General features: G+C 30.5%; 1 protein-coding gene across 1 annotated transcript in view; it reads left to right on the top strand.

The window, feature by feature from the left end:
• Positions 1-4,922: 4,922 nt before the first annotated feature.
• The window catches only part of Napi-t (Na[+]-dependent inorganic phosphate cotransporter), a 33,849-nt gene continuing 23,455 nt past the window's right edge, over positions 4,923-15,316 (top strand). The window contains exon 1 of the mRNA XM_072021508.1: positions 4,923-4,935. The gene's annotated coding sequence lies outside the window, so the exon portion shown is untranslated. The remainder of the gene's footprint in view (positions 4,936-15,316) is intronic.

Here is a 15,316-nt window from a genome sequence, read left to right as displayed (position 1 = left end):
CAGTGAAGTATACTGCTTTCGACTATAATGTCTTGATGAATAGTCGCATAAATAACAGAAGTCCTACATCTTGTCAAATGGAATGGGAACTTCATTAGGAAGCTAATAAGAATATAATGTCAGTCGATATGATAACCTGAATTATCATTTAATATTCTGACATATTTAGAATCGATTTTAAATGTACGTGGCCTAAAACTTTTACGATATAGCCTAAAAAATAAATATCTATTCAAATATTTTTACACATAGATACGTATGAAAGCGATTTAATAAAAATAATAATTTTTTAGTCATGTTTAATCATTTTTTATAATAAATTTTTTCAAGACATCCCTTAAATAGTAGATGAGAGATATAAAAGAAAGTTCCAGAGATATAGAGAGTGTACACTGGAATTCCTTCTTGATATTATTGTATATTATATGTTATATAATATTATATATTAAGAAGCAATGTTGAAGGAATCAACTAATATTCATTTCTATCTATAATTTTAATTAAACTGGAGCATAAAAACTACCATGCAACCTATTAAATTATCAAAAAAATATTTCAAAGTGATAAATTTGTGTTACTTCATATTTTTGCGGATAATATTTTCTTGGGAACTGTTTCTAATAGATTACTGATTTTGATTTGTGAGAAACTTCAAGATATCTGCATAAAATGCACATAATATGCAAAAATATATAAGATATCCAAAGTACAGCATTCATTATAATGTCTGGGAAATAAATCTTTATTTAAATTCCATTTCTTTAGTCATACTTACAAATATATGAACTTGCATAAACGCCAATACTCTAATTATTAAATATCGTTATACCCTAAAAGTAACAGAAACAAAATTCAAAAACTAAACATTTTTACATATGTTACATATATATTACATATATTATTTATTATATAAATATTATAATGAATTATAATTTCGTGATTTATTATTTACAACTTATTTACAAATTTATTATTATTTACAATTTATTATGCAACATATTATAATTAATAAATATTATAATATAAATATTATTATTAAATATCATTATATAACAAATATTATGTTATATGTATAATATAAATATAATATAATAAAATATTAATATTGTATAATATTACATGACATTATATTATATTATATTTATATTATATTTATTTTTATATATTTTTAAAAATATATTTTAGATAATATTTTTTCATAAAACATTATTTAAACTTTGGTACAGCCTATATCAATTTTTGGACCCATTCACTTGTCTTTGTTTTATTTAGATTTTGGTTCATTGCCAGTGTGGGGGACGTGGGCCAACTGCATCCAATAAAATCACGACGAGTATAAAATCAGTGTCAGGTTGATACGTGCATAGTACTATATGTCACATATATACATACATCCCGTGATACGTGTATTCAATCCGCACATTTCTTTACTAGAAACATAACATACATGCAAGCACACTAAAGCTTCGTCCGAATGATGATGATTCAAAAGCCAAGGGAATTTCATCAAGTTACTGATAAAACGGTAAATTTGTTATATACGTAGCATCCATTTCCGATGAAATCATATGGGGTATACCGAGTTTGTCTGCATTAAAAATAATGCTGTCAAGGTTGAAGTGTAAATGACGAGCATTCAATACTACATAAGCATATCAATATGGCTAGTGTTAAGTAATTGCATTAGATAGTCTACTTAATTGATTGATACTGTGGAGTATGTATTAGATATTTTAATAAATTATATAGTACAGTGGAATTTAGTTAAGATAAAATAGTAATGAATATTAATGAATACAATAGGAGATTGTAATAAATGCGAACCATGATTGTAACTCATCTAACTTGTATTTCTATCAATATTTACTAACATTGGGACGACTAATCTGTAATGATTAGTCGTCCAAAAAATATGAAGTAACATATATAGGCTTTTATAATCTAATAAAATAATTCAATCAAAATGTTAAAATGAAATAAAACTTAAATGCTTAAATGCCTAAATTTTGTAATTGAATAAACAGATGCTTATAATTCAAGTGATATGATGAAAATAAATAGATACATATAATTCTTATAATTGCAAAAACAGAGAACTTAAAACCCATCATTTTGACGTGTTAAATAAATTAAAGTAATAACATTTTAAAAAATTATTTGTGTTCTTCCAAAATGTAGTAGATATCTTTATTCATTTGAATAAAAAAATATCTACCCTAATTAATCATTCAGTAATTCATATGTGAAGTGGAGTAAACGGTATGATGCAAGAATATCGCTAAATCATAAACTTGTTATTTTTGCTGGAAAAACGAGTAATATCATAACAGTAAAAATATGATTTACTGATTTAAAAAGTTGCCAAATTTCTGTTAAAATGAAGATTATTTTATCTATTAATAAGTAATAACTTAGCTATTAGGATCGTTTAAAGATTTGTATAAATTATGTATAATTTTAGAAAAAACAGTTTACTTTCACAAAATATGAAAGAAAGTAAAAAAGTGAATACATTATTACTAAACATAATATATTTCTGTATATTGGCATCAAAATACATTAGATTTGTGCGTAATTATCAAGTCTATATAAAGGAGAACAAAGTTTATTTATTCTATGTTAGTATACACATATATTATAGTAACTTTTCTATCTTATTTTTCATTCTGTTTGATAAATGTATCTCATTCATGATATCAGAGTCATAAGCAAGAATTAAACCTAAATTATGACGTTTGCAACGATTAGAGTTCACACACAGAAGGTTAATGACTTCGTATAAACATACAAACTTATTTAGTTTACTATGTATGTATTACAAGTAAAATTGATGCTTACTGGCATCGTAAGGCAATGAAGAATGAGATGTCACACCTAAAGTATTACTACATAACCAATTACTACATAACCTATAACATACAACCAATATAAAATATGTAAAAAGTAAAAATTGGAAAGTTCACTTTTTAATTTAAAATATTAAGTATTGCACTATATTTTAATACTTCTGATAATTTTTGTGAAATTAAAAAGTATTATTATGCCAAAATAATATCCTTCAAAATTAGTCTTATGTCACAATTATTTCAGACACAAATTCTCTTTTTCTCTTAATTCTTCTTTCAAAATAAAATTATTGCAAATATATAAAATATCAAGATTATTATACAAAACAGCATATAGGTATATATAACTGTAAAATACTACAGTATATATAACTTGCAGAAATTTATAGATACAGAATTATGTATCAAGAATTATTTCTAATATAGCCTAATATAAAATTATATCTTATAACGAATTAAAAGACAATTTTATTAAATTTTTAGTGTCATATTTATACATTAATTTAATGAAATATCTGCGACTATTTAGTAATTGTATTTGGTAATTAGTAAATAAAATAATAAAAATAAATTGTATTTGATAATTCGATAATTTAGTAATGTAGTTGATTTAGTTTATGCCATATGGAAGGCAACTAGGGTTTTAATATTTATTACCGTATGCAATTGTTAAATCGAATAAGGAGATGCAATATTTTATTTAATTTTTGTACCGAGTAAAAGATATTTTGTTTATGTTATATTGCTGCTGAACGACAGACACTTCTGATGAAATCACAGAAAGTTGTGTAGTCAGTGACTAGTTTGCAATATAAAAATGTACATTGTACATAAGTATATGTCATTCGAATGCAGGGCCGGCACTGCGTATAACAAATACTCTATGCACCTCTTCATGAATTTTGCGATATGCATCAAAAAGCTGGGAAAATAATAGCGATCAGAGAAATTATTTAGTTAAGATATTAAAATCATTAAAAGAAAAATCTAAATTATATACATATAAATAAACTATATACATGCTTATAATTAAATGTATATATGCACTATAATTAAATTATGATTATATATAGAACTTAGTTTTATAAGACAAAAAATAAAAAAACAGAAGGCTTGCGATTTATAAAATATAAACATATGAAATTTGTGTGTGTAATTAATATGATAGAATGTCACTTTTCTTAGAAATTATATATCAATATCTTCATTTTTCTTAGAAATTTAACATTATGTTTATATTAGCTATTTATTTTAAAAAAGTTTACTTGAAAATATATCTTTATTACTTTTTTCTGATAAATAAAATTTCACTTACTATTGAGATGTATCTTGTATATAATATTTATATTTGTCATTTTTTTCTCATACTTTTATATTTAATATTTTTAACATACTTGCAAATATAAGCTATAATATTTTTAATTGTATTTCATTTTCAATATTGTATTTTATAAAATACAATAAAATAAAAATAAAAATAGAAAATAAAACAAAATGAGTAGAACAAAAAATAAAATAATGAATATATATCGCATAGAATTGTGAAATATTAAAGTGTAAAAATTTTAATTGACTAATTAAATTTGAACAAAGTAATTAATCATCATATATTTTTAATGATATATTATACAATGACATATTACATAATGTGTCATTGAACTGATGCTACTTTCAACTTAAGAGAAAGAGACGGGGAGGAGGGAGACAGCGCATATGTAAATAGATATTTTATTTTTTTTAATCAAATATTATTACTAAAAATATATTAATCTATTTGCAACATCTTTATTAATATACACAGTTCCTTAACATTATAGTACTTGATACCCTTTCCTTTATCAAAACATCAGGTGGCGATATTGCTGATGATTAATGATTGAAAATCAATTATCTGATCTCCAAAATTAATTCATTTGGTCTCCAAACGTCGCATCACCGAATTTCTTTGCTGGAAGACTTTGAAGGAAAAATATCAGATTTATTACATAACAGAAATCAAAATAAGCATATAAAATATCTTTCATAATAAAATGAAAGAAAGTCAATCTTATTCGTAATTCACAAAAATAAAAATAAACAACACTTTGAAGTGGTATTAAAATGAATATTATTACTAAAGTATTATTATTGTGTATTGTACTTGCATAGTATTATTAAAATAAATTGTATTATTAAAGTAAATGTGTCACCAATCTGTCTATGTGCTCTATCGAAATATAGCAATTTATTGCTATTTCATATTTTTATTATGGTCCTTTTGATGAAGCATATTTATGATGCCATATTGATATATCTTTCATTGTAACTATCAATATAAATATAAAATATTTCCTGTTACATATGAAACATAAATACTTTCCATTACAGAAAAACCTAGTGACGATAATAAATCATGAATTCAAAGTATTAACAATTAATACAAACATATGAAGAAATTATTTTTAAGACATACATAATACAACGTGGCCTGCTGCAATTGAAAAACTGTTTCGTTAAATTGATTTTTTATCCACAAAGTAACGAACAAGTATAATGAAAACTTTGAATAATGCAATTTATAACCTATGCGAATAACCAATACTTAAAGTGAAGATTATGGTTTTTTGCGCTTTGACATTGTCTCTATGCTTAGTTTATTTTCATTGTCAAAAAATACATTAATACTTTAATACCCAAATTCAAAGTTTAAATATTTTATTTTACGCTTCAGATTCTTACGAGCCTGGGCTTCGACCAGCGTGAAAGGCAAATACGTGAAGTAAGGTTACGCTACGTCTTAACTGCACATCGCATCGTAAAGCCGACAAGCCAACCGACCTACTAACACAATACTAAACAAACACAGCATTTTCAATGGTCGCGTGTCAGCAGTGTTAGCAAGTATACGATATACGGTCAAATCTGACGCCGCGTCAGGGATCTACTAGGATTATTGTTCGCGAGGACAAAGCTGATGAGTAATAAGGAAGCCTTTAGAATGGAATCATTTGCGGACGAACCTGAAGCTAAGTCACGGAAATTGCGTGACTGTACATTATATGAAATCGGGAAGTCATTGGGAAACAGAGCACAGGCAATCTCGATATAAAATCGAAAAGCTGCCAGATTGGAAAATAGGACAAATAAATCCGACACGAGAGAACTGTTAGGAGTTTGGAAAAGGTGGAGACGAATCTAATACGAAATCAGGAAGCTGCAAGATGCAAACAAACTTGATGCAACATCACCTGATAAAAATCGACGCAATTCTAACACCAAAGTCGTATCGTATGGATACATTCGACTATGTTATATAGGATTGCGGGCTTGAATGTAGAGTTTAAATAATTATACTCGAATTGATGCAGAAACATAGATATGTGTATTGTAATCAAATGATAGTTACAAGTGTGTGTAAGTTGCGCATAAGTGAGTGTGATTATGTGTTACCTTCCTTTTTTCGGCACACGGTTTCGACGCATTGGGATTTTTCTGCGACTAAGGGCAGCCTGTAGAAATTTCGAACAGAATTTAGGTTATGTTGCGGATTCTGTAGGGTCAACGTTAATAGAAAGAAAGCTTTAGTCCAATATCACTATACTAGCTCTTAATGAACACGATGCGAAATAATGCGGTGACGCTTTTCATAACCTTCAAAGAGTTTATTTTACGTATATGGAAAATATAATCCTTCAAAATTTTCAGAGACAGTACCTTCCAGATGTTCATCAGAATTATTCAAAACTGTTATTCTAGCGTAACCGCAATTGTGTCTCATTGTATAAATAAATGTTTGAAAATAAAGACGTTTCTGTTTCCATTTCATAGTATTCAAAAAGTGCAATTGGAGGCCAGATATTCTCCGCCCGTAACAAGGTTATCAAATGAAAAATATTTTATTTTCTATTTCACTTCATGTAAAGTACTATTTTATTTAAACTTGATACCGCTTTATTTGATCTGTAAAACTATCATTTAAAATAGGATTTCAAATATTTGTTCTCTACATTTTGCCCAACTCTGACTCTATTCGTATGTAGATATGGTCATGTTCGTACTCGAAGAATGTTAAAAAGAAAATTGTATGTTTCGCCATATACGCAGGTTGCGACAGAGGGAAATTACATCCATTAGCAAATTTTTTATATTTGCTCAATTACGACTAGACCAGCTCATAAATGACGATTACGTAATAGTAAAAGTAACCATCGATAGTACCGGTATATACCATATATATACGGTATGTATTAATTCGAATGTACTTACCTGATAACTTCAAGTCTAAAGTTACGATACATAAAAGTTCCATGATTTCGAAGGGGAAATTTTATTTATTAGATCAGCTTCCTTCGTCAACTTCCTCTTTTTAAATGGAAATTATATTTTTGTCTTCAGATTTTTATTTTACGGGAAAAAAGAAAATACTTTTTTATCAGGCCATCTTTTATAGACTTCATCTTAAAAAGATAATTAATTAAAATAAAAATTTATTTCCGTTTCACTATTTCCAAAGTAGAGGATGGAAAATTAAGTGATACAAACCAAACCACTTTAATTTTTCTAGTCACTATTCGATTATGAAGTAAAATAAATAACAATTCTACCTTTTTACATTACTTTTTTATTACATAAAGAATCACAATAATTTTGCACAATCTTCATAATAGATTTTCAAAATATTCTCCATTTTATACTAGACGATAGTAGAATATGTTTTCAAGATCAGAGAAATGGAAATCAGAAAAGTGAGAATAGAATTGAAATGAAGTAGATGTTCAAATAACATTGAAGACACTTAACAGATAAAAAATAAATGAGATAATGGAAATATTTAGATTTCAACTATTCACATAAACACTGTGTATAGGGTATTCATCATAAATTATTGTCATAGGTTAACGCCGGACTGAACAGGAAGAGATAGGCGAAGTAATGATAGTTGTGGGGGGAGGGGGGATTATAACACCAGAACAGGTAACGAGGGAAGTATGTACAGGGTGTACAAAAAGTAAGTGTAAAAATCACAATAGAGTGATTTTACACCTCTAAATCGGTAGAGATTTGTAAACAAAATTTTGTGCAAAATTAATTTTCAAGGGCAATTCTTTTTTACTGCATCGTATTCTTCTCATTACGAAGATGGAAAGTATCAAAAGAATCATAGGTAGCAACTCAACTGTTTCTTTAGAAAAAAATGTTGAAATTTTAATTCCTCTGAAATTGAATTTATTCATCACATTTATACATTTATATTCACATTTAATAAGAAAGTAGTATGCTATATACGAAGCAACAAAAAATTACAGATTACGTCGTGAAATACAGTGACTTATCTTATTAATATTCGGACACTATAGTATGCTATCTATTACTAATCTGTACATTTGACCATAATTAAATTAACGTACTTTTCGTTTTTTATCGTAATAAAGCATGTATTCTTCTTGACGATAACGCAAATTTTATTTACTTAAACCAAATAATTTGTGGCGTAACAAATAATATATTAGGAAATGTATTATTCGTACTGTATGTATGTACTAAATGTATTATTTCACAAAAATATTCGGACATTTAATTTTCTACAATGATTTTACATAAGAAACACATATATATTATATGAATTTTTTAAAAGTCAATACCTTCTTGGATAGTCTTTTGTTTTATTACATGTTGTAATCGATTTGACATGTATGTTATAATTTTTTGTAAATAATTTTACATGATACACTTACATTCTTCTAATAATCTTTATTTTAATTCTTCCTTTGACGTCGTCACGTAGGAGATACAAGAAATCACTAAATTAACTGGTCACCGGTGATTGGTTCGTGTCGTAGTTCGAACGTTCACAAATCAGCAAATAAATTCGGCGCTTTAGATATGATAGTAAAGTTTATTGAATCCAACAGAATAACGGCTCAGAGTGTTATGACAGAGTGTGTACGATTCAGAGTCTTGCAATATGTCGCGTCGGTTCGAGATTATTTCACGTTCCGCACGTAAGGTGAGAGATTCGTACTCCAATTAATAACAATTGATAATTGTTTCGCAATTTATTATAAAACTGACAGAGTAACGGTACAGAATGTCACAGTAACAGAACAGAAATAGGAATGGAATGGAATGGAATGGAATGGAATGGAATGGAATGGAATGGAATGGAATGGAATGGAATGGAATGGAATGGAATGGAATGGAATGGAATGGAATGGAATGGAATGGAATGGAATGGAATGGAATGGAATGGAATGGAATGGAATGGAATGGAATGGAATGGAATGGAATGGAATGGAATGGAATGGAATGGAATGGAATGGAATGGAATGGAATGGAATGGAATGGAATGGAATGGAATGGAATGGAATGGAATGGAATGGAATGGAATGGAATGGAATGGAATGGAATGGAATGGAATGGAATGGAATGGAATGGAATGGAATGGAATGGAATGGAATGGAATGGAATGGAATGGAATGGAATGGAATGGAATGGAATGGAATGGAATGGAATGGAATGGAATGGAATGGAATGGAATGGAATGGAATGGAATGGAATGGAATGGAATGGAATGGAATGGAATGGAATGGAATGGAATGGAATGGAATGGAATGGAATGGAATGGAATGGAATGGAATGGAATGGAATGGAATGGAATGGAATGGAATGGAATGGAATGGAATGGAATGGAATGGAATGGAATGGAATGGAATGGAATGGAATGGAATGGAATGGAATGGAATGGAATGGAATGGAATGGAATGGAATGGAATGGAATGGAATGGAATGGAATGGAATGGAATGGAATGGAATGGAATGGAATGGAATGGAATGGAATGGAATGGAATGGAATGGAATGGAATGGAATGGAATGGAATGGAATGGAATGGAATGGAATGGAATGGAATGGAATGGAATGGAATGGAATGGAATGGAATGGAATGGAATGGAATGGAATGGAATGGAATGGAATGGAATGGAATGGAATGGAATGGAATGGAATGGAATGGAATGGAATGGAATGGAATGGAATGGAATGGAATGGAATGGAATGGAATGGAATGGAATGGAATGGAATGGAATGGAATGGAATGGAATGGAATGGAATGGAATGGAATGGAATGGAATGGAATGGAATGGAATGGAATGGAATGGAATGGAATGGAATGGAATGTCGAGTGCTGACTTGAAAGGATTTTTATATCAAGGTTTTGGCTTCTGTGGAGGGGTTATCGCTGGATACCAGCACGTAGACATGCTGTTACTGCTTAATTGTAGTTTTGATGGCTATGGTATGCAAAATATGATTATTCCAAGATCACCGTAACAAATACAATGTCGCGTGCTGATTTTGGGATCGTTTTTATATGTTAGGGTTTGGGCCCTCTGGAGGGGTTGCCGCCGACCGCAGATCGGAAGCGCCCACCTTTCCACTGTCATCTGGTCACGGTCCTCTTGGCCTGCAGGACGTTTCTTTTTTGACACAGAACCATCCAATTATCATTTTATGACCCCGTAATTAGTCTCTTCATTCTTCACAACCAATGAAGGTAGGAATTATTAGGAACTATATTATTCGTCTTGTTCATTTGCCATTGCCGATAGCAAGTACAATATGTTTGCAACTTCTACGCTTCAATCTCCTAAGCGAACTACATGAAATTACTATATATCACAAGCCGATTCGCCAATTTTTGAACGTAATTTTTGAACTGGTCACCATGGACAGAATGCAGACTTGTTCTTCACATGCAGCCTCTTTGTTCATGAGATTTGAAGGTGGTGAATCTTTTTCTATGAAATAAGAAATTGTTTGCGGTTCACGTAAACAAATTACATCCGTTGAACAATTACAGCTTCCGATTGAATATTTTTACCGTACAAAGTCAATACGTATTTTAAGGAGTAACCTGATGAACTATCGAGGAGAAGAAGAGAAAAATGTAAAGAAAGGAAGATATGGAATATATAGGGTATTTCGCCTAACTTGATCGTCTTAAGTATCTCGGTTATTCTTTATGATAGGGAAAAATATCAGAGGAAGAGAATATTCGGTTCGAAAATGCAAATGTGATGATAGACAAAAAAATTTTCTCAAAGTCAACATATTGCACACCGTTGAATTTATTTTCTTATGAGCTATAAGATCGTTGTAATGAAAATATGTAATCTTATTTAAAAATACTTCGATGACCTTGGAATTTCGAAAAAAAAAAAGTGACCTTGAGAAATTTTTTTTGCCTATCACTACGCTTGTCCCTTCGAACCGAATATTCTCTTCTTTTGATATGTTTTTCTATCATGGAAAATAAGAGAGATATTTAAAATGATCAAGTTAGGTGAAATATCCTGTACAATAATAGATCTGATGCATCCACGTGCAATAATAGATGTACTAAATTTATGTTAGATTTCGCAAAATATTCTACCAATTTCCATCGTTAAGGCAATCTAATTGTAAATAGCTTATGTAACATTTTGTTGCCACCTATAATCGTGACTTTTTTCTTTATGCTTTATACCAGTAATATTTCCAAAATATGATATTTGTTATGCCAAAATACAATCTTGTGTTAAGTTCGTAGTTATTATACAGTTTATATATTACACGGTTTTTTCATAATGTAATAAATTAAAAATCAGAATCGATTGGTAACGAACGTCTTAAATATCAAATAAACAATTCTATCAAAGCATTGTTAATAACATTCTGTGATATATTTATAAAGATTGCTAATTTCTTGATAGGATGTTTACCATAAATTATTAAATTTATGTAATTGTACTGAAAATAAACCATAGTTAATTTACAAAAATAATAAGCTAATTTACGTAATAAATGTTTTAAATAACTTCAATTTTAACAAATAATAAACATAACTTTTTGCCATCATCTAACGTCTTATTTAATTATTAATAATATTAGTTTCATTTAGTCTATTATTTTATGTCACTATAATAATAACATTCTTTCTCTATTTATCAATCGATTTTGTTTATTTTAATAAATATGTTTTATGTCGGATCATGCAAATATAGAAATTAATATAAATAAATAATAATAGAGAGATAGAAGAAACATATTTGAATTTTCACGATAAGAAATAGAAAGTAAGATAAGATAATGTATGATAGTTTGCAAAAACAGAAATACACGTATTTTTAAAATCGAAGATAATAAGATCTACATCATGACAGGCAATTGTGAAATACCTAGCGTATTTGAAATGCATACATTAACTGTTATCGCGACTCGGTTGCTTTATGATAAGAAATTACTGTATTTAATATCATGTATTGCACACTTTACTCTCTAATGCGGTATCTTGAAGCAAATAATGAGAACTGCAGAAAGTGATGAACAGAGTTTGAATTAGTGCTTTCTGCTCCGATAGTCTCCTTCTTCAATTATTAATTATGGATATTTATAACATAGTTACGATTATTTAATTAGGCCAACCAAATAGAAATACGTTGTAATAAGATCTATCAAATAAAATAAATTCCTTTATGTTAAACCCACTTTTACTAGAAATTTATATTTAGTTACTTTTACTTAGAATTGTTGTCAAAGAGATATTCAATAAAGCAAACTTACGTTGAAGAATATGATTAATATTTTTTTGAATTAGTTGTGATATCTCGAGTGACTCTTTATGTAACCCAGAATCCATCCCTCGGTCGAAGCGACCACTAGCTGTGCAAATATAGTGTTAGGGCCCTTACTTGTTATAAAATATATTCAAGTCGAGATGTTCCTTATGGTTATTCCTATTGACACCGTGACGAATCACTCACATAGTATCAGTAATTTACAGAACATTCCATCGGACCTCAACGCTTCTCTACTGAGTCCACAGAGCGCCATATCGAACAAGTCTCTGATCTCAAACTTCTTCCTGGAGTTGCCCTCGCCTCCAACGAAGCCAGCACACTTTCCAATGTCGAACATTCGTGTTGGAACAATGTTCCAATCACGGATGCCACGACGCCCAACGTCCCCTCACCAACTATGACACCCAGCACAAGTAAGCCGAAAGAAAGACGAGAACGAGAAACTCGAACGAACTCACAACATAATCAAAGATCTGATATTTCGGAGTCACACTATCTAAGCCTTTCGGGAGATCAACTATCAGACTAAGAAGAAATTTGGAACCCTCCCGAGCAATGAAACCTGGCCTATCAAGTCGACCGATAGACTCGCCAGGAAGGACAAACCAGCGCATTCCTTGCACAGTCTTAGCATGGTGACACCTCCCAGAGACAAACTAGGCCTAATGCTGGCAACTACTACCCTGAAGTCAGAGTCCACGCAGGATAGTCCGTTTGATGCGGAACCAGCGGACGCTGTTGCACATAACGCAGCGATAATATCAAGAAGACAACTTAAGAACAATCCAGCACCAAATAAACATCGACACAGTGAACCAGGATGGCTACAAACGCCAGCAGCTGTAAATTCTAATCAACTGTATCCAAACGTGGGTGTCACTATATAGCGGCCCTCTCCCCTAAGAGGGAAAGTTTGTTTGCCTTTAAACTTAACAAACCAAAACAAGGTTGGAAGTTCAAAGCACAACGATATGAGTCTCTCCCGATTCCAGTCGATCTCGCGATCGAGCTTCGACGTCGACTGTTAATTGTGATGAAATTTGGTTAAATGGAAAGCTCCATATAATTTTAACAGGAACAAAAATGTATTGTAAGATGTGTTCTTACCGAAACAAAGCAGGAGAAAAACACGAAACAACTTACTATTGCGATACTTGTTTTGATAAGCCAAGGATACATCTTGGCAGATGTTTTATAAATTATCGTAAAAACAAATACAGAAAAAAATATTAAAAAATGATATGTTCAAAGATGTAAATATATATATATAGATTATTAAAACATAATGTTTTTTAAGTATTTTTGTATAAAATCATTTTATATTACTTATAGCACACTCGTCACATACGCGCAAAATCACAGAGTTGCTGCTACGGGCGACCGAAAAGGCCGTTAAACAAATTTAGTTTATCGACCAACTTCCAATGATCTCTATCATAAGATGTCTGTATATAGAGTGCGAATTTTTAAAACTTCAAAATCAAAATTAGGAATTTATAATAAGTTAATCGGAAGAAGATACATTACAACATAACGAGTCGAAGAGCGGGATAACATACCATTGTCAAACTACATATGTTTCCGTCAAGTTTCTAAAGGCTGGTTCAGACACGGCCAGTACAGTAGGTAAGTAACAAAGAACTTAAAAAGTTACCGTATGTAAACATGGAAATCTAGTCCAATAGATAAAAGATTCCAGTAGTTGAGACAAATAACAAATAATGTAGTTTGTAATGTAGTTTGTTAAACGAAAAGGTTTGCTAGAGTAGACCCAAATTTGTTGATTTTCTGCTCAAAGAGAAAAACAGAACAACCTTTACCCTTTTCTTTTCAATCACTATTATTGTAATAAAATAAATCTACCTGGTCTAGACACAGATAAGCCGGCTTATCGACGCTCAGGTCTAGTCGACCGATTCGTCCAGTCAACGAAGCTATTCAACCCATTTGAATAGCTCTTTTAGACACCACGATTAACGGCACGTGCAGGTACCCGTGATACTTGGCGCTTGTCCCTATTGTAAGCGGCGCGCTAGGTAGTCTCGTCTGATTCGGGTTTATACGGAGCCCCTAAAATGCAATTAACTAAATAACAAGACTTTTATGGAATATTCTTTTTATTAGACTTCATCTTAAAAAGGTATTTAATAAAATATAAATTTACCGATCGTTTTGTTATAATTTCATACATGAATGCAATGATTGGCTTAAAGCAAAGATATTTTTAAAAACTGTATAATAAGTAATTCAACGATAATTATTTTTACCAATGATCAAACTAGTTGCGAATAATTGCTTACGCGGCACTAGACATTTTGTTTCCATCGACAGAAAATTTCCACCTCTTTCGTTAACGCATACAGATAATAAGCAAAGTATGAATTCGAAAATGATTTTAATTTGTAAACTGTTACAATTATATTACAAAATTTTGTTATTACGAAATTTGAATGTTGAAGTGGTCACCACTTCTAAGAAAAACAGTATCGCTCGGGCAACCGAGGCGAACAGATGTGTGTAAACAAACGTGTGCTCCAGTCAAGTGATTCAGAGAAGTGCTACGAATAGTGATAGTGACAAACAATGCAGCAGCAGATATCAACAATCAAGATTGCAACCAAAGGAGAAAAATATTACATAAAAGGGTCGTCAAATTTACCAGGCTTACAGCAACAACAGCAAAATAATAACAACCAAAATGATATGGAAACAGAAGAAATGGAAGAGCAGTGGAGACAGGAGGAGTGCAGACACGACAACGAAATAAGTTACCAAGACGAAAACTGGAAGCTAGCAAAGACTAGCAAAAAACGTAAAATAATTCCAGGCACAAATGCTGCAGGAAACCCAGATACAGAAAAGCAGCGATGGCTGCA

This window comes from Bombus fervidus, chromosome 19 (assembly GCF_041682495.2).
Source record: "Bombus fervidus isolate BK054 chromosome 19, iyBomFerv1, whole genome shotgun sequence".
NCBI lineage: Eukaryota > Metazoa > Arthropoda > Insecta > Hymenoptera > Apidae > Bombus > Bombus fervidus.
The sequence above is the reverse complement of the archived record's forward strand: the minus strand, read 5'-3'. Positions and strand labels throughout refer to the sequence as shown.